The 21459-nt window shown below is 35.7% G+C and overlaps 1 long non-coding RNA gene across 2 annotated transcripts in view; it reads left to right on the forward strand.

Moving 5' to 3' along the window:
- The window catches only part of LOC135412731 (uncharacterized), a 91406-nt gene that overhangs the window by 14400 nt on the left and 55547 nt on the right, over positions 1-21459 (forward strand). The window contains exons 6-9 of one of the 2 annotated variants that reach the window (XR_010429924.1): positions 296-669; positions 1068-1126; positions 5175-5272; positions 14843-15126. This is a non-coding gene — a long non-coding RNA (uncharacterized LOC135412731). Of the gene's footprint in view, positions 1-295; positions 1127-5174; positions 5273-14842; positions 15127-21459 lie in introns of both variants that reach the window. The other variant, XR_010429923.1, reaches the window with a different exon arrangement.

The following is a 21459-nucleotide window of genomic DNA, read 5'->3' on the forward strand; positions in this document are numbered from 1 at the left end:
GAGAGCAACCTACTGTGTATCTCGTGGTATTTTAGATCTAATCACAGAAGAAAGACATTCTTTTCAGTTGTATTTTTAAGAGATGAGAAGCCAATAAAATGAGGAGACAACAACTTCCTTTTGCACCCTAAATTACCATATATTTTTTGAGAGAAATATAAGAGGGAGAAAGTGTGACTTCATTGCGCACTTTCAAATTCTGAGCACCACTGTAGCTTTTTCAGGTACAACATTGAAAGAAATTGTGCTGAGATAGACACATAGAATTTTACTGGTTTGTTTTTTTTTTTTTTAGAAGGAACTTTTGGAGATGTCTAATCTGGCACTTGACTCAAAGCAGCTTCAACCCTGATTCCACTCTGGAGTTGAATACCAGCCTCTCTAGATAACCCAATGGCTTTCTACCTAATCAGCCGCCAGACTGCATAGGAAAACTGTGTCCCAAGTGCAAGACGCTGCGTTTTCCTTTATTGAGCTTCATGAGGTTTTTCCAGCTTGCCAAGCTCCCTTTGAGTGGCAGCTTTACCCTGCAGCTTTTCAGTCTTTCTCCTGATTTAAATAATTCCATCTTTCACCTTTCATTTAACGTCTTCATAGAATATTTTATGAGAAAGGTATCGTAAGAAACATTCAGGAAATAGGGAAAATGGAAGATATGAAACTTCCAAGGTGACTGCACTTCGGTAATTGTACTTCACAGTCAAAATTGAAATGAAAACAGTTTTTTGTACATCTTTTGTGGTCACAGATTGTGCTAAAAATGAATATATAGTGTCTGAACTTATGGTTCTTAGGCAAAAACTCCATTCAAATATCACTGCGGAATAGTCAATGTTAAAATGTGCTAGTGAGGTAGAAGGAATGAGGAACAAGGATCTAGAATGGAAACCTGGGGAAAAACATCATAGCTGAGTCACTCAGTAACTGTGCATTTATTAGCTTTTTAGATATTTATTCTCCTAGGGGATTATTAATATTTATCACATTGTGTGTCCATATCAGACCCTAATAAGAAGAACTTTTATGTAATAGAAAATATTTTAAGATGAAGCTAATTTTTTCTTTAGATACCGGAGTTTAAGAGTGCCTGAATTGCAGTAACTGCAAGAGAGATGATTTTCAGTGGGTGAGTGGCAGTTTTTTCTATATATCAGACCTTTTGACATTTTTCCTTAGGCTAAGCAAAGCAAAGACAAATTTTTTCAATTAAAAATTTAATTTTCTATTTAGTCCATTACATTTATTTATCAATATATTTCTATTTCTACATAGACCTATGAGACAGTCTGTTCTTTTAGTTTTAATTTTAGATTCTCTTTTATATGGGACTATGGGAATATTTACCAGTAATCCAGACAAAAAACAATTAACAAACGGTTAATGAAAAATATTATGAAAAATAATGAAAAATGAAAAAATAGCAGTGTTAACAGGCTAATAATAAACTAGTTATATTCAGGAGGAAAAAAAAGGAAAAGTAAAATCCTGCCAATTTGATTACTTGCATATTGCATAACTTTAGATAAAATTCTCCAGTGATAGGTTTGAAAGAAATACATTGAGCACTTAAACCTACAATTTAACGTGAAAACCACAGCAATCAAAATAGTCATTAAGCGTAACTTTTATGGAACCTGAAGTACTCTTTTATTCTCTACAGATCTGTATATAAGTGAATTCTGCAAATCTGTACTGATAAGAGAAGGAAATGTACTGAGTTCCATAGCTAAAGTGCTTATGCAAATGCATGTTGCAATATTACATCTGGGAGACATGATATTGCTGCAGTACTTCTAGTATATCATACAAATGCATATGGTCATGCAACATATTCAGGACAAATGTGTTACTAAAACATAAAAATGCTTCTAGTTGTAAATGATGCGTTAATATGGTCTTGAAGCATAAGAATATATATAGATTCATGAACATTAAAGGAAGGAGGGAGCATTAGATAATTTAGTTTGAACTCTTCAATACCAAAGATATTCCATTTCATCTAGTCCCAGATCTCCTGCCCAAAGAAACAGAGGTCTCTATATTCATTTGTCTCATAGTTAATCTTCACTTCTTACAAACGTATACATACACAGGTATATCCTTACAGCCTCCAACAACCCAGTCTGAAGTCATTAGGTTAAAATCACCTCAGCTAGTTGCCCTGTACGAGGCAATCATACTTTTTTTGGGTGGTACTCAGGTGTTTGATAGACCTTTCTCCAAGAAATAAGAAAGAAACTTTCAGAATTCAGTGTTTTCTTGTCTTTCACATATAATACTGTAATCAGGTTTTGCCCCATGCTTTTTCTGAAAATACAAAAGAGACTGAGATAATTTTTTTTCCTATAAAAATTTTGTCTAGTATTTGTGAATTCTCATTTTCATAATTATTCAGTTTTTCTGTTTTAATGAGGACATGAGACCAGGATAAAACATTTGAGCATCGGTATCTTCAGTGCCACCTAAAAGGATTAATACCATCAACTGCTCCTGTCCATTATTTCTGAGTTTAGAAGACTGTAAGATAGCTTTATTTTAATTAAATTTTTTCCATACCTAAGTTTGTTTACCCAATCTAATCCCCACAAATAGATGTCCGTCCTTGGAAACCTTAGGTTAGTCCCCTGTGCTATAGGTAAGGACTCCAATTCCTTTTCATTAGAGGAAAAGAATTGCATTTTCTTCTTTTAAAACTGATTTTGCTGTAATAAGCCCAGAGTATCAAGGGTGAAGCGATTTTAAGGAAGACACAAATGCTTTCTCTTAATACTCCAAACGCAGACAGCAGCAAAACAGGAGCTGAGCAGTGGCGAGTAGCTCAGTGAGCTAATGAACACTGCTGAGAGTTTGAGCACACTGCTTAGGCTGCCTGCATCTGTGTGCCTTTGGAATTGGAGCTGGCAGGCTTCTGGCTGCCTCAGAGCACAGACAAACCCAGCACAAGTCAAATAAATATAACTATTGTAATTCAGGTCATTCTAGATGAATGCCAGGCCTGATTATAATTATTTACCACTCAACAAATCTTTGCATCAGCCATAAATTTTATCAGCGGTGATTTTGTGCTTACTTCCAAATCATTGCACAAAATATTAAGAAGCATGTATCCCATAGCCATCACTCCACTACAAACACTGCCCTGTGCTTAAAGTGTTTGACTCTACTTAACAAAAATACACCCATAGATGCATACATGTTGCAAGCAGATCTATGCATATATGGTTGTGAGCATTTTCTAATAGCAGGAGAAGCTACTAGATAACTATATGTAATTTCCTTAATGATAAACTTAAACAAACCACATTCAACAACCATATAGAAATTTTACAAAAAATGTGTCACTATTTTTTATCATTAAAAGGCTGTGATAACAGCCTCCCACACATGGGATTCACAAAGGACAAAGAGATACACTCACAACACAGAGTTAAAATCCTCGTCCTGAAAGTAAGGAAGTCTGCATACCTGGTTATTTACAACTAGCAGTCTGGATTCTGCCATCCATGTGAAGGTCTGAAATGGAAAACATGAGAATATAAAGTCCTAAAGGTTATATATTCTTTAGGATTGCTTTAATTTATAGTCTCAAGCAACGATTGGATCTTTAGAAGACCGCCAGAATGCCATGTACTCTGGTCACTCCTCCCCTCTCCCCCCGGACACTCTTTTCACTGAGATAATTAAAATATTGTTTACCACTCAGGTCTTCAATTATGGGGCCAGTATCCCCAGCTGGCCATTTAATCCAGTTTTGGGTTTGTTTTCACCAGTAGTACAGTATAAAAGTACCTTTTATGAGTCTGGATCCTGACTATACTTTTCAGAAAATCAATTAAGTATTATTTGCTAATTTCATTACAGCTGTTTAGCTGATGACTTTGCAGTCTTGTTCTTTATAGTATGTTAAGAATATGCACCAAAATCAAATCCCTGTCTGCATAAACCTCCCCCCATCCCCCCACTTTTCTGAAATACGGAAGGAAGAGTCATATGAAATAATGGCTGTTTTGTTTATTTTTGGCTCTAGACATTTCTGGCTTTGAGTATCTACTTAAGAACTGTATTTTGTCTTTAGATGTACCACCAATGGAGAAGTATGGAGTAGTTTTCTCAGGGTAGCTCTTCCAACTTAAGTTTTCTAGCACAGGTTTAGATTTTCAGTGGCAGTGCTGGGAAGACATGGAAGGATAAGAATATCATTAGGTCAGTAATTCAGATCACAGCAGAGTGACCCGGTTGTCCTAATTTCAAAGGTTATTTTAATTTTATGTAAATCTTTAACTGCCAGTCACAAAAAAATCTGCATAATATGGCTTGCATTTTAGTTTTACTTGCCATCCAATTTTGTATATGAATCTGAGTTAACTAATTTTTTGTGTCTTCTGGTACACCAATGGTATTTCTGGTATTTCAACTAAAACTTGAAGAACTTAATTAAAACCAAAGAGGCTTTTCTCCCCATCTTTATGAAACACAAACTTGTAGCTTTCAATTCTTGTTTCTTTTTTGTTAACCAAACAATTTTCAAAATGATGTGCAGCTAGAAGAGAAAAAAAGCTGACTGTTTTATATCTAAGAAAAGAATAATCTGAACCCAGGAAAATATTCAAATGATTAGGCTAGACTCTGACCTCAGTACTCATATAACTGAAGGGTTACTCACCTTATTAATACTAATCCCATGTTCATGTCACTACCTGCCCCAGAAGACATTTCTTTATTTTAATATTTATTATATTTCATATTCCATGCTTTTAATTAAATTTTATCTTTAATAAATCCCCTTTTGCTTTGTTTCACTCCCTTCTGTGATTCACTAGAGAAGCTGCATGATAGGAACTCTAATTTCCTGATTGGTTAAACCTACTCCCAGAACCAATATCTAAAACTGAATGACCACGTTTTATATACCATCAGAAAGTCAAAGAGAAAAGAATCAGTATAAAAAAATGCTCCCTCCTCAACACCAGCAGATGATACCCTTTGCTCTCTGTTTGTACTTTCAAGTTACTTTTTACTGCTTGCTGTTGGCACTGGCCCTGGCTGATAGAAATATTAGAGCACAGCCTTTGAAAATCACTTGCTGGTTCTTTCCCTGTTTGGTAAAACAAAGACTTTGCATGGAAGGCACGCAAACATGCAAAAAAACCATATCCTTTTTTGGTTTTAAACAGAAGATGTGAATTTAAGGAGATGTGAATTTAACCTCAGCTAAATAAGAACTGGACATCTACTCTTACCGGATCTTCTAGGCCCTCCAATCAATGCACAGGTAATAAAGGATGATAAATTAAGTCTGGAAGTCTCTATAAGATAATGAGGAGAATCACCCTTTGTAAAACTCTTTCTACTGTCAGTGACGCTAAATATCCAAAATATTTTGTGGAATGTTAAAAATCTATGCATTTTTAGATAGATTATTGATTACGTTCTGTCATTAAAACAGTGATATCAAGTAATACCACATCTTTTCAAAGACCTGAGCTTCAAAAACTCCTCTCCAGGTGAGGAGATGCACCTCAGATAGTCAGACTAGTAAATTTACCTTTCTATCTATACAGTAGAATTTTTTCAGTTAGTTTTGAAGTTTTTGATGTTTAGTTGTTCCTGGATTTTAAATGTACTGAAGCCCATAGCAATTTAAGATAGACTGTGATTATCTCATTTATTTTCATATCACACTCTAAATTTGTTAAAACTTCCTCTCCTTTCACACCTTTTTTCTGACTAGGAACATGGTGATAATGAACTCCTCACAACAGCAGCATCATGTTAATCTTTTATCTGTTGCTGTTGATTCTGGACTTTACCATTTTATAGTTCTTTTTAGTTTAACTCTCACAATGACTTTGTTCATTGTTCTCATTTTATGTTCAGCAAGGCTCGTCAGGAGATGAAAAAAATCTTCAAGCATGAGAAACATCACAGACTGTCAATCAATATTTCATTAATAAAGAAAACAACAACAAAATGAACAAATAAACAAGGAAAATAGGCTAAGTGGAGAGGTGTTAATTGAGGAAGATCTGAAAGGCTTGAAAGATCTAAACATAAAGAATTAAGAAAAGAGTGAGTTTTTTGTGTGAATTCATCTGCTTGGAAGTTTGAGGAATTGGTCCTGCATGGCTATGATGTTGGGAAACAACATGAAGAATAGGGTAAGCAAAAACAGCAGAAGTGGGAAAGAGTAAATGGGACAGTCTGGATTCTGGATTAGCACTGATGGAACAGGCACTTACTTGGTCAAAACATTTTTAGTTTCAGATATCATTGGGAAAAAATATTCCAGTAATTTCTACCATCTGAACACCAAGCCAATGACCTAAAATAAAAAAATACTCAGCATTCAAGACTCCTGCTTTCCTCAAAGGGTTCGCTGTGAGTGAGGTGCAGCACATCTTGGGTCCTTGGAACCCCTGGTCTCCCATAGTGGTCACTCTAAAAATTTTACATTTTTCTCTTGACCAAGCTATGTTAAATGCCAAAATGGATGAACAAAATTAGAAGATTAATTGAGGTGTTTTTTTTCTTTGTTTTGTTTTCTTTGGGTTTTTTTTGGGGTTTTTTTGCAATTACTAGGACAGTTGGGAAAAAAGGAAGGGCAGGAAGGGAGAGACAGAATCCTTCACATGCAAGTCACGTGTCAGTTACATCTACATAAAATCTAGTTACAACAGGCAGTGATAAATATGAATTCCTGTGTAGTAGCTTTCAAGAAACAAACTGATATCTTCATTGGAGATTACAGGTGAGAAAAAGGTTGAACCAGACCTCTGACCACTGCTTTATTTGCCTTCATTGGGTATTCTAAATAATTAAAATGCTTAATTTTACTAAGGAATGTGTTTCACACTGTTGTGTAGGTCTAGCTATGAGTAAATATTAAAACATAACACATAATATGAAGGTAATTCTGATGCATTATGATTAGGGTTTATGAGTTTAGTTTCAGTCTTCTGTACGATTCCCATTTCGAGCATAGTAATCTAGTCTTGTATGTTATTTTCCTCTTATTTTCACTAAGACATAAAAAGCGTAAAGATCTTGGGATATTAGTATTTTTAAGATTTTTAGAAGAGATTTTCAGAAGATGCAAAAGACTAGCCAACATTGCCACAGAAAGGAAAAAAAAAGCACGATTATATTTAGATCTGGCCACTTGGGCTGGGTATGGACATTTCAGCTGAATGAATAAAGTCTTGCAGTGCCAGTGTCATATTTTCTCTCTTTGCATATTTTAATTTCTAACATTCTCAAATTAAACCAAAACTAAATTGCTTGCACTAAAAAAATAAAAACAAAACAACAGCAAAAGCTAGATCTTCTTCATTAACCACAGTGAATGAGGTGTACAGTATTTTTTCCCCAAGACTGATTTATTCTGTGAACCATGCATGCAAGCTATCAAAAGCTGTAAATTAGTGGTCACCTCAGGCATTAGAAATAAGAGTTCCTTTACAGGAGCTCCCATTGAGTCGGTCTTTTTCATCTTTGCTAATTAACACTTTTTTACCATTGCCTTGTAATAAATAATTGAAACTATCATGTAGGACATGGTTCAGAAAAGAGAGAGCAAAGACTCTAAGCTAGATCATTTTCAAAGGAATTTTTCTCTGACTGGCTTCTTCAGTAAAATCTGGAATAACTAGAAAATAAACTGTTTTCTGGCTTTAAAAAGCCTTTGAAACTCTGTACTACCTGAACAACTCTAATTTATTTGCATAAAAAACATCTTACTAGTGCTGAAACCCAAACACTTAATTCTCTGAAAAATCCAAGTGAGCCATAAAATACTTCCATAAAATACAGGATCATATCAGTGTACCCTGTAGTATGTAAGAATGCTGGAGTATCATCAGATCTTCTGAACTGAGGAAGCAACTTTGACTATGAAAAGGAGAGGATTAACCTTAAAGCCTTTGCATTGTGTGTTTTTGATCCTGACTAAACAAACAGAACCCCAGCCAACCACACAAGAAGGCTTTGCCCATCTTCCTCGGTAGCTTTTAAAGCATTCCAAATTCATACTAATGCTGAGCTGGATTAGCCCTTGAGTAGCACCAAAGGCACTAGTTATTTGCATATTTGGAGCTATCTGAGGTAGTGTGATCCCAAAAGAACATTTTTACAGTACTGCCTCTCACCTGCACTTTGGTGTGTTTCAAGGAACTGTGTAATAATTAGACACACACCTGCATAGCCCTCATCTGCAAAGAAAAATTTCTGCCATCCTGTGATTGTCAATATGAAGACTGGTTTGATTAAGCTGTGCTAAGCAAACATTAAGTGTGCCTTTTTCAGGATTGGTTCACAGAGCTCCACTGCAAGGAAATGCTCTATGAATAAATATAATTACGGGAAAGGAAAACCTAAAGGTAATTTGATAACCCTCTGTAGAATTTAGCACAGTGTCTAAAAATGAAATGTTGACATTTCTATGGTTACTTTACATATAAAAGAGGTACCTTTCATAAAAAGCAAAGCACGCACTTAACATTCCTCAAAGGTGGATCTAGTATTCTTCATTAGCTAAGTTTCAATTGCCTTTGTCAAGCTTGTCTTCCCTACAAAGGTCTCTGTCAACTGTGAAATCCACTTAAGGTAATTAGTATTCTGTTAGATTGAACAGTCAGTGAATTAGAACTGTAACAAAAGAGAACATCTCCTTGTTTCTTCATTATCAAACAAGTGGAGCTTCCAGCTCCTGTGGCAGCTGAACCTGACTCTTTTTCATGTCATACAGGCCACACTTAGCACAAGGATTAATAGCTGTGCTTAAAAATTTGATTTTCCATTTTACCAGAAATGATGGTATTTCAAGATGTTTCTATTCTGATTCATAAATCTCACCCTCTCTACAATCAGGAAACAGTTTCCTTCAAATCAGTGTAGCATCTTACTTGAAAATTTTTTACAAAGGTTCAGATTTTGTTTAAGAATTTCAACATTTTCTTCAAGCTGTATTTATAATATTTAGACTTTTTTTTTTTTTAGTATTTTATTATGTCACAGAAGAAGGGGCCATATGCAAACGTACAGCTGTTATAGACTTCTGAAACTCTGACATGAAGTAACATCTCAAGAGTTCTAACACATTCTTTTTTTTCAAAATCTGTCACTGAATGTTTGCTACTTGTTGAAAGGAATATTTTATATTTTCTAATTCAAAGACAGGGGGTTTTGACCAAAAAAAAGGCATGCTGGAATAAATCAGAAAGCTTTTTTAGCATCAAGCCTTCACAGACTTAGAAACAAAAAGTCATCATCGTGGCTAGGCTTTGTGAATGAAGATTTGGGAAGGGCTCTATCTACATTTGCTACAAGCGCGCTGGTGGCTAAAGAGGCCAATATGAGATAGACAAGGTCGGTTGCAAAAGGCACAGCAGAAAGACTCCTTAGGTGATATATTCTGCAAGACACGATTCTTTCTGTGTTGTCTTTTCTCCTCAAGGGTGATCCTGCGTGCGTTCTCAAAAGCATCAGCAGCGTTATAGATGGTGTGTCTCCAGGCCTCTTGATTGGAGGCCAGAGTAGAACCAGTGATGTTGATCAATATGGCCAAGGCTGAGATGTTGTTTCAGGGAGTCCTGTGTTCTCAGCAACATGGCCTCAACACTCGTAACTGCTGCCTGTTAGAAACAAAAAGTACCAAGTAATTATAAGCAGATAAAAAATCTGGATGAAGGTATAAACTGGGAAAAGACTGGGTTATTCATTGTAAGGTCAAGGAAGAGATAAGGTCAAGGAAGAGATACACACTAGCACTGTGTACTAGTGCCAGAAAAAGGGTGAGTAAATGAGAAACAAGGGAATCTCCATAGTTTATGGAAACATATGACTTTGCCAGCATAACAGAATTTGCTAGTGCAAGCCTTCTGCCTGAAAGATGTTAATATTAAAACTCAATATATTATCAATAAAAATGTATATAATGTGAAATGTAAATCTGTTGTCCTGTACTGACATTACTTATCAGCCCTTTGACCTGCAGACTATAAAATGAGAATATATGAGCCCCAAATCTGTTAGCCCCAAATATTTACTCCTTTTTGTTTCTTAGCAGCCAAACAGTATGATCCACTCAGTTTCTACAAGTTTATGCTTAGAAATGCAGGCTCCTAACGTTACCCATGCTAACTAAATTCAAACTAGAATGGGTGTCTGTACTGTCATCACACCTTCAGTACATTGTGTAGACATAGTTTGAGATTAAAGTGTTTTCAGTTTGTCTTGTAGTGACACAGTTTGACACTGAAGGATGAAGTCTCTTCATTACAACACAAATAAGAGACATTTTTGATGCAGAAAATCTGTTTCAGTCACTAGGAAGGGTTTGTCTACACGAAGGCGCTAGTGAGAAACTGGGAAGTGGGTGAATAGAGAAACAGTAGCTGTTGCAGACTCACCCTCTATTTGGAGAGCCATGGTAGATGCTTACAGCCTCTCTGTGATTTAGCCAAAACCATTTGTTTTTAGTAAGTAATAACAGGCAAACTAAGGCCTAGATACATTAATGACCCAGGTCACTTCAGAAAATAGTGTTTAAGGAGAAAATTTTTCTTATACCATGAATGAAACTGAAAAAAACATGAAAACATGACAGAATTCTGTACTTTCAAGCACAGAACTCTTAAGGGTGAGTCTGAAATACTGAATTTTGAGATTTCCTTAACATTTCACATATGATTTAATACTCAACCCCCCCCCCCCCCCCCAAATCGTATTAATATAGCAGCAAATGCTCCTCCAGGCAGAGCTTTCACATTCCCTGTTGTCCTGTGCATGTCCTTTGTATCACTAAGTCATGCTCTTGCAGGGTACTTCTCAGGGAAGGAATTATTTTGGTCCATCTCATTCGTGTGTTCCTGCAGTTACCCTGTGGCACATTTGCTGCTGACAGAATTCTTCAGACAGCTTTCATATCTCTGCTGACATATGAATGTAGCCTGCCTCACTATCTTATTTATGTATATGTTTTAGTTTTAAATATACCTATACTTTTTCCTAAGTGCCTGCTATCATTATGAATTGTCCAGGAGGCTTTTCAGAGCTGGGCTAATGCATACAGATGCTGTGGGAGAGAAAGAGAGGGGGAGTCCAGTGTGGCATCTTATTTATGTACTTATTTTCTTTTAAACATACCTATATTTTTCCTGAAGTGCCTGGAACAATATATGCAATAAACAATATTAATCAATAACCATGCTCAAATCATTCAGTTCCCTCTGTTCAGTGCTGTGAAACAAATGTGAGAAACTAAATAGACCTTGTAGCGTGCCCTGTAGTTCAATAAATCCAAGGTCTGTCTGATCACAGAGACAAGGTAATTTTCACAATTGACATCTGCAATACTCTCCCTCTTTTCCCTTTAGCTTCAACTGCAGAATTATGAATTTTTTTTCACTTTCAATTTATTTTAACTGTTATGACATGAAATAAAAGGACAAATAGTTAAAAAGAAGTAAATAGAAAAGACTCAAACTGTTTCAAGACTGATAGAGTACCACAAATAGTTTTTACTGAGCAAAAGAATCTTGGACAAAAAGAAGAAGAAAGAAGAAACTCTTAGTGATAATACCAAGAAAATACTGAGATCCAGAAGAAAACTGAGGGAGAAGAGAGTTATAGAAAAAAGAAAATGTTAAGCACAATAAGTAAGCCCAAATACAAGTCTGAACTGTTTTTTTTTTTCTAGATGTGTTTTCAGTTTTTCTATACACTTTGCATGGTTAACTTCTGTATTCAATATTAGTAACTCTTATTCCTGTAAAACTGGGAAATATATGAAAGCAGTTTCTTCTCATCTGGAGCTGTGAAGCAAAACCAAATAATTTTGTTTTTCAAAACTATGAACATGCCAAGAACTAGTTACTGTAAAAATAGATTATGCACAGAATATTCACCTTTGTATGTTGTAAACTTTTCAGTTGCTGAAGTTTCAGGTTATTAAATGGAAAAATGCAAATGTCAAGAGATTCTTGTTCCAGGAAAATAAGGAAATTTACATAGCCATTGTCTGTTTAACATGTAAGTGCACTAATAGAATGGGCCTGATACAATGGAGAAATTAAAATCTAAATAGTAAAAATTCTAAGTGACAGCTAGAAGTGTTTACCAAGTTTAATTTTTATTACTCAGTTTCTTTTTATAGCATCTCTGCAATATTTTTAAAGAGTTTGAAGTTGATATTACATGGACTTATAGCCCTTGAACTTGAAATATAGTTCCTTTGACAGTGGTCTTTAATTGAGAAATGGAAAGTGAAGACAACCTCTTCCCCTTCCTCAAAACATTTATCAATACCAGCAGTATGTCTGTGAATTTATGTGAGAAAGGCACATATCTTTCTGTTGTACTTAAGAATTTATTTTCACTTTAAATATACCTGCTTTTCCCTGTGTATCAACTATGGATATGAATTGTTCAGATGGCTTTTAATAACTTTGTATTTTCTTTAGTTGCTTGTATTACAATAATGCTCAGGAGGCTCAGTCATGGATGAGGTCTCTTTGGGCTATGAAGGGTGTACAAACCCAGAATAAATTATTGGTGATCCAAATAATCTGATTTTGTCCACACTTTCTTCTGTCCTTTGATTAGGCTATCTTTAAAAACTGCTTTTATCATTAAGTTTGGAGGTAGCATAATCTTTTTCTTTGCTGTGGCCTGATGATTTATTCAGCTTATGTAGACTCTGCAGTTTCAAAGTACATGTATTATTATATTCTTGTTTAAACTGAAGACACATTTGTTTGCAGAGGTTTTATTGGTAATTGAGTGATTGTACCAGAGACAATATGTTGCACTGGCAAATCTATCTCCAGTATGTTTGCACACAGCTTGATATTCTTCTACAAGGTTCGTGTTTTAAAGCACTGCTGTCTAGATGTTCGGGTTGATATCAGTGGAACAAAATGAAAAACGAAGAACCAAAATGCCTGCTTATCCTCAGGGAAGCCATGACAAATTGGCGAGACGATCTCGTATTATAACAATGCTTTCTGTTGTTATGACAGTTGTCATATTTTAATTCTTTCTGAGCTTTCATTTGGGCACTATCATCAAAATTCTTTGTGCTAGATGATTTGCATTTGAGGTAAACCTCCCCTATTCACCAGTTCTTTGGACTATGTGCCAGCCTGGTCCCCTGTGGATCACTGCATCCTGAGAACCATTCCATTTTCTGAGAGACTGTCTGTCTTCCCAAGGCACTGTTTTGGCAGCAGCTGATGATGGAGACACTGTAGCCATCTCCACTTGTCCCTGCCTGTGGTGGCCGTGCTGCAGAGAATAAAACTCTACACTACTTAAGTATTAGGCAGGAAAGTCATCTGAGAGCAATTTTAGTGGGCTACAGCTGCTCTCTGCTTCCATCATGGCACAAACCATCTCTAAAATAACATTTAGGGCATTGGGTAGGGGGGATTGTGACCTATTCCAAGTTGTTAAGTCATGCTTCTGTTAATATTTGTCACCAATCTGACTAACTTCAGACTGAAAATCCAAAGATAAAATGATACAACTATCACTCCTAATCCCGGAGTCGCTTCTGCTCTCAACTCTTAAAAACACTATAGGTAGGAATATTGGGCATTTGGCAAGAGTTTCTTTGGATTTCTATTACATTTCTTCTTTTAATTTAGAAAAAAAAATAAAAATAACCCGTCAGTGAAGAGTCCATTACGTTTATTTTTAAGATGTGAAGTGCCCATTAAAAGTGTTCAGTCAGTGTAGATGACATGTCCTGTACAGATACACTGTGGATCTCCCTCCTCTAAAATAAATATAAATAAACAAATAAGGCAGCAACCTCCAATCTCAGTCTGAGATCATGCACTGAGCAACTAATCTGTTTTTGCTAGACAGAGGAAGCCTCTGCAGACTGAGAAGAGGTGTCATTAGCTCATTTTCATTCCAGGACCGAAACCAAATAAAGCTAGAGCTGGAAACAAACAAAAATGTATTAAGTTGACAAAAAAGTTTCCAATGGGAAATGAAAGACAACTAGAAACAATGATAATAAGATTTTTGTGTGCTTTCATTACATGAACAATTTGGGGATGTGCTGAACAATTCAGAAATATTTCAAATTGCTGGGTATATGCTGTAATTGCTGGTTTACAAATATGTCAGATCCTTTACCATGTGGGCTGCTTTTATCCACTGCAAACAATTCTATATCAGATGTTTTCCATTTAAACTGTTAGAGAAAACACTGCAATCCAGAAATAGCATCAATTTTCATGGCTGCACTGATGAGGGTTATTGAAGCACAATATCATCCTGGCATTTATCAATATGTAATGTTAATTTCCATAGTGATCTCGATTAGTCTCACTCTATACTAACTCAGTATATATGTACTTAGAAAACTATGTATAAAGCTGAGCAACCTGAGACAATAGTTTAAATGGAGACTTGCAAAGATGCTAGAATGAAATAGCAATTAACTTTCTTTTGTATTATCTAGTTTAATAGTAAGGTAAACAACTAATTTTGAACATCTACTGGTGTTTGTTTATACTGTAGTAGTAGGCACCCAATCTGAGGGTTTAGCATAATAAGAAATCTCTTTACCTGCTTATTAAGATTAAAACAGTTTTTATATAACTCTGTTTTTATAACTTTGAGATGGTTACTTAGACACCATAATCTCTCATATATATGATTTTACTGACTTGGGGGAGAGAGAGACAAAGAGTAGAGGAGGGAAAGGGAGAGGGAGCGGGGTGTGATCAGAAGGTGTTTGACAATCAGTGTGCACTGAGCAGTTCTCACTGGTTGTTCAATAACTCTGCTTGGAACAAGTTATTCTCATGTATTCCATACTACATTTTTCCAGATTCTCATCTATATCAAACTCTAATGCTATTCCAAGGTGTTGAGAACTCCGGTGGACTACAGAAAACACTGGCATGCCATGCAGCCATTGGGCAGTGGGTTTGGAATGCATCTACACAAAAGTAATCTCCTGACCCATTTCTACCCAAGAATAAGTTTGTTCAGTTGTGGAGCAGCCTCAGAGGTTGAGAAGGACCTTCCTTTGGACAAAACAAAACTGGAAGATGCACACTCCAAGAGGTTGCCTGCTGCACTTCAACCATCAAAAGATGCTCAGTGCCCAGGGTGAGTGTGAAGTAGCCCCTGCAAAGCACATATGGGACCAATAGTGAATTCGTGGCCCCAACTGTTTTGTTTTACTTGTGTGCTTCCAGTGTACTGTAGAATTTGCCCTGGTAGCTATTGCTTTTGGCTAGTGGAATGGTAACAGCACCAAGACTAGCTGAACATGTGGTCTTGGGATTTCTTGCATTGCTATGTAAAAATTAGGAAATTTCCAAATTCCCTTCATCTTGTAGTGGTCCTATAAAAAGAAAGGAACCTGGTAAAATCTGAACAATTTTTAGTCTGCTTACATCCCCAACATCCCCAAAGAATGTTACAAAATGTGTTGGTGCCCCTCTCTATCATATGATAAAGTAACAGATAATTGTCTATGAATTGTTAATAGAAATAAGCTTAAACAAGACTCTAGAAATTTTAATTTCCTGCAATGCTAAAGTCATATATTGAAGAAAACACTGCACAATGTCTGAGTAAATATTTTCTATAAAACAAGCATAAAGAATCATATTTTAATTGGAAAGTCTAACCCAGTAGGGGTTTTAGAAATGAAGTAGATTATAAAAACAAAGATTTGTTTGGACTGGATTGTTTGCAGAAGATTTAAAAAACAAAGATGTTAAAAAAAATATGAATGTATTAATATTATTTTACTTCTCTCTTGCATTCTCTGTAAATAGTCTGGAAGCAGCATCCTGTTAACACATACATTTGGTGTAATACAATTACTATATTAAAATTTATGCTGTTGATTTAAGGATGTCTGCTCAAACTGCCAAAGCCTCCCACTTGAACCTTCTGTCCCTTTATGCTATTTAATGTGACATGATTATGTTAACCAATTTTGAAATTCATATATGGATATACAATGCATTTGAATGGCTTCTTTCTTATATAGACAATTTGCATGAGATGGCATTGATATAACTTAATTACAAGATGAATGTAAGCAAAATGCTAAACATGGCCATAACTGTCCAGTGCTGGGGAACTGCCAGCCACAAAGCCCATACTTCAACAAAGCTTAGCACTCCAATTTATAGCTTAGGCTTGACATTTTCCTGTTTATCATATCACTTTCAAGTCTTCCCATATGGATCTGAGGGCCCCATCGGACTAAGGGAGTAAATTCAGAAGAGATTCTCTAGAACTGTGTCTACAAAGTAGAGGATCATGACAAAACAGTGAAACTAAACTTGTCATCATGATACATACTGGCCATCTAAATAACGGCTTATTGTAGGCCAGAAACCTTTATTACTATTACTATTTATTAATATTCTCAGTTAATAATATGAATGCAGAAATAGGTAACTAAGCATGCAGGTCAGTATTTACCTTTATGGCACATAAGCAGGTGCCTTTTGTTTGGGGAGTGGGACTAGAATAAGCAAGCAAGGGTTCTTGCGAAGGTGCAAACAGCAAGTGATGAATTCACCATCACTTATTCTGCACTGACAGTAACAGTCACAACCAAGATCAAAGTCTGAAGTCTGTTCAAAATTTGAAGTATTTCAGACTTAGGTTCTTGTATTTCATTTAATCCAAGACCTGCTTTTGAGGGAGAACTGGTGGCATATATATGTGTGAGTACATGTATATATACACCAGCATATAAATCTTAATTAGAAAATGGTAATTAAAATGTCTAAGTAAAGGAAGCCTTTAATTTTGTCCATTATTATGTTCCACTGTATGTGCTTCCCTCTTGCATGTCACAGTGCAAGGAGTTTATGTGTCACTAGGCAATAAGGTTAAATCTATCCTATGTTCTTAATCAGTTACAGTGATCTGTCAAAAACCAAATATTGCTTGATAGAAAGAATATGCCCCAGTAGAAAACCACAGGAACACAGCAGTGAACAGCACTGATTACAATTTGAACCTCACCCTAAATAACACTGGTAGGACTCTCTTCAAGAAATATGTAAGATCGTTTTAACCATGATCAGTCTTAAAATTGCAAATTAGATATATTTTGAGCAATAGTTCCATATTTCTCATTATCAATGTGATAACACTTGTCTGCATAGAAAAAAATTTGAGCTAAAAAATCAATTTGTGTTTTAAATGTAGAAAATACGTTGACGAGCATTGAGTCAGTGTAACCTTAAATACCGTGGCCAAAACTAGGAATACTGACCAGTATTTGTGTTTACTTTTAACATTCAGTAATGTGTTTGTGTGCAATACTGTACTGCTGTTATTAATGGATATATAGTAGATAGATATGAATATAACAATGCACATATCCTTATATATCCAGCTCATTTGGAGAAACATACAATTAAAATATAAGTAAATAAATAAACTATATCAGATTCCGAAGTGCTTTCTTTAAAAATTAAAAATTCCTTTCTTTTTCCTGCATTTGTGAGTAAAATGCCATTCTCCTTTAAACCTCTAATTTTGAAAGCTTTCTTTTTGTAAGCTTTTAGAAAAATGCAGAATACATTGGCAAATTATATACAGAGATCCAGAGTCCTCTCTATTATTTCAAACTGTAGATAATGGTTTCTTAAGTACAATATGGTAAATGTGCTGACGTATTCCCATTTTTAAAAATCAAATTGAATATGTAATGCAAATATAATTATTCAGTGTTCAATAATAACTAATGCATTTGAGTGTCTATCTTAATACATGAAAAAAACCAGGTTTTTCAGTTTGAGTCTAGTTTTCTTTGAAATCTTGGCATCAAAATTATGGCGCTAATTATACTAATTAGATAGTACAGTGAAACTGTTTATATGTAACTAACTGAAGTCAAGTGCAATGAAAATGTGGAGACTAAGAAAAAAGGCTAATAGTTTCCATGCCCTGCTTTGTGAAAATTTCCATTCCAAATTCATCTCCAGCAGATATGATCTCTAAGGAAGTCTGTCAATAAAAAATTAGATGTTTTATGACAGCATTAATTTATCAGCTGCGTTAACTGTACAGTGTTACTTTGGTAATGTTTTAAGAAATAGGATATAAAACGAGACAGTTCTCAAGACCAATGAGAGTTCTTTAGCACTGCCATTTACTAAGCATGTTCTCTTCCTTATGGACAAAGTTCTTTGTCTAAAAACAGTGGCTGAACTGTGGAAATAAGGGAAAGTTGTAAAATTGGAGCATGTTTTCTTTGAAACTAAAAAATTAAGTTAACAAACGTTGAAAAGAGATGGTGTTCTAAGTAAAGCCCATATCCGTGGCAGGGCTTTTTTTGGAACACAGGACGCGAGGCACACAAGACTGATGCTGTCAGTCTTTGCAGCAGCAACACCACGGCACGTTTAGCACTGTCTTTGCTCTTCCTCTGGGGAGTACAAATGATAAGAAGCCACAAGTAGTTTTATTAGTAGAGATAGAGATTACAGAAGCATTGTGGCAACCTTGATTTTTAAGAATTCTGGTGTGCTTTGGTTAGAGTTTTATTTAAAACATTGATCCTTGACAGTTGACGTAACTCTAGTAAACTACTAGTTTTGTTGTGGATTTGTAGTACTAGTTGGATGTTGTGATGCTTCATAAACTGCCCTGTCCTTACCTGGTTTGATTTGCTCTGGGTTCTTACATTGCACTAAGATTCTGTAGCCCTGACATTTTCTGCAATGCCATTCTCAACATCCAGAGTTGAGTACTATTGTCTCATTTGTCTCAGTTCTTCAGCACAAGCAAAAGGCAGCAAGTAATGTTAAAGCTCAGGTCTGTATCCTGAAGTGCAGCTCAATATAATCAGAGAGATTGGTAGGCAGCATTTTCCCCCTAATGCTGAGGCAAGGAAAAGCCTGGGGCTGAGAAAGAACTGAGAGGGACACAAAATGGGGATGGAAAAGGAAGAGAAGAGATTCACTATCTGAAATAGAATATATAGAAAAAGATTGGACTGCATAGAGAGAGGATTCACAGATATGGAAAATATGCGGATGAAGATTAAACTTTAGGGGGGAAAAAAGAGCAGAATTTGGAAGAAATAGGCAAAAAAAAAGAAGAACAGATATCTCAAAGTGCAGAAAGTCTTTTAGGTAATGCTCTAAACCTCATCAGATCACCAAGAAAAAAGTCTTATATGCCCCCAAGAAAATGAAATACTGCAGAAGAGTATTTATCTTTCTCCTAGAGTGCAGGTTGTCTTCTGCAAGGCAGAATAGCAGAAAAGAAAAACAGAGGAATGCCAGTTCTAAGGTACTCACCAAGTATATGTCATCTACCCCATCTATTCATGAGGAAGGGAAAAAAGAAGAGGCCGTGTTCAACATTCAGATTTGTAAATGTTTAAGCATTTCTTCAATTTTCACTGGTCCTATATTTAAACATGCATTTTAATTGATCCCAGAAATAATTTAATTTATATATAGTTCTTACAAGCCTGGGGCCTACCTGTCCTAGGCCTATTTGAAGATTTATCTATAGAAACCTTTTATGAAGAAAGGAGGGAGGATTTCATTTACAAAGGCCTAAATCCAAAAGCCTATTCTGAAGTTTGGCTTAATTATTGATGTGCAGTTACACAGGGATTTCCCACGCAACCTCCCAGCAGCATCAGATTACCTTGAAGTTACAGTAACCACTGTAATCTGAACAGGTCCCTTGTAAAGAGCAGAAATATAGGTCTAGATAGGAAAAAAAACCTTTAATGCACTGCACACTGCCAGTCTGGGGCCCCACTAAAACTGTTCTTAAATGATGCAGGTAATGCTCTCTGCTACATCTGATCCTTTCCCACTGATTTTGTCAAGGAAGAGAATCTCACATGTTTAACTAGCGTAGAAAGAATGGGACTTGCTTGGTAAAGTAAAATTATGTACAATTGGATAGTTTCAGGCTGAGGCTGTGATATACGGGGAAAGTCTTAAAAATATTTGGGTTTGCATTTCCTTTAAAGGCCTGACAGGATTTCCAAAAGCATGAGAGGAAGAGTCCTCCACAATATGCCTGACACAGATATCGGCTGCCTTTCTGAGGCTTTAAATATCTCAGTATCTACAAAATTTAGCCTACACTTCTTTTGTCTCTTTGGTGGGGTCATTCTTACACCCATATGGCAAGACACCTACAATTTAAAGGCGATATTTCACGTGATAGTCCCTGGAAAGACTGTGAATATATATGGAAGATGAATTTTCCTGTTCTTTCTAGAACACTCTTAATAGGACACTGTGGGAAAGGTTTCTTTATCATTACCCTTAAAATAAGCATAAACATGGGCATTCGAAACCAACGCTTACCCATCATAAAACTTATATTTACCAACTTTCATCCAGAAAAAACAAAAGTTTGTTTTATGTATTGTGTTTTGTATATAGAGATCAGTTAAGTCACCTCTGGAGCAAAATTCAGCAGCTGTTTAATAGTGGCAGCAATGCTGCAGAACCGTTTTAGGACATAAAGAGTAGAAGAATAACTTATCTAATTGAAACTGTGAGAGGAATTTAAGTAGGCAGAATCAAATTACTCAAGCTGGAATTTGGCCATTCAAATATTGAAGCCTTTAAAGGAATGGTAATAACTATTCACAGCTTTACGAATATATCTTCAAATCACAATTTTAATAAGAATAAAGAAGGGGAAAATACATTTAGCAGCTTATGCTAGGGAAATATTGTATTAACTGTAGGGACAAAAATGAAGGTAAATATTTAAATACATCTGTTATCCTGGGATAAGACTTTGATGTATCAATCCCATCTCCACCAAAGCCTCCTACTGTAAAACGCCCACATTGAAGTATGTTTCTGTTTTGCTTTTGCTATGATAAGTAGCTATCACAAAAAAAGGAAATTTGGCATAAAACATGGATAATAAAAGACGTGATTTAAGAAAATAACTTTAGGCAGTGGTTTGCATTACAAAAAGGTAGAAAAGATGGAGCAGAGCAGTGATTTGTTTTGCATAAACACTTTAAAAATATTTTCTTTATGATAAATGGCTTGTATACTTGCTATTCCATTGTGTTAGTGATTGCTAGCTGGTGTGGTTATTCCTTAAGATCAAGAAAATTGGCAGAGTTAAAAAGGGGGCCTCTAATTATATCAGAAGATAATTGCAGTGTCTATTAGATAGAACTAATTTACACCGATAAGTTCTAGACAACCTAACCTTCTTCAAAGTTTCACTCTGAAGGCATATCTAGCCAAATTTATGTACACTACCATGTTACCAACAGTAATCAGAATTTCAGCAAGCCTCTTGATTTATTCTGTTTCATTAAAAAGAAAAAAAATCCAAGTAATTAAAATGCGAATTGCAGTCTGTCCCAGGTTGGATGGTTAGCTAAAGAGCTGCACAAGAATCTGCAAGCTGACACAAAGGTCTCCATGAGCAGTGGTGGTGCTTAGAGCTTCCTCTGCT

This window comes from Pseudopipra pipra, chromosome 4, assembly GCF_036250125.1.
Source record: "Pseudopipra pipra isolate bDixPip1 chromosome 4, bDixPip1.hap1, whole genome shotgun sequence".
Taxonomy (NCBI): domain Eukaryota; kingdom Metazoa; phylum Chordata; class Aves; order Passeriformes; family Pipridae; genus Pseudopipra; species Pseudopipra pipra.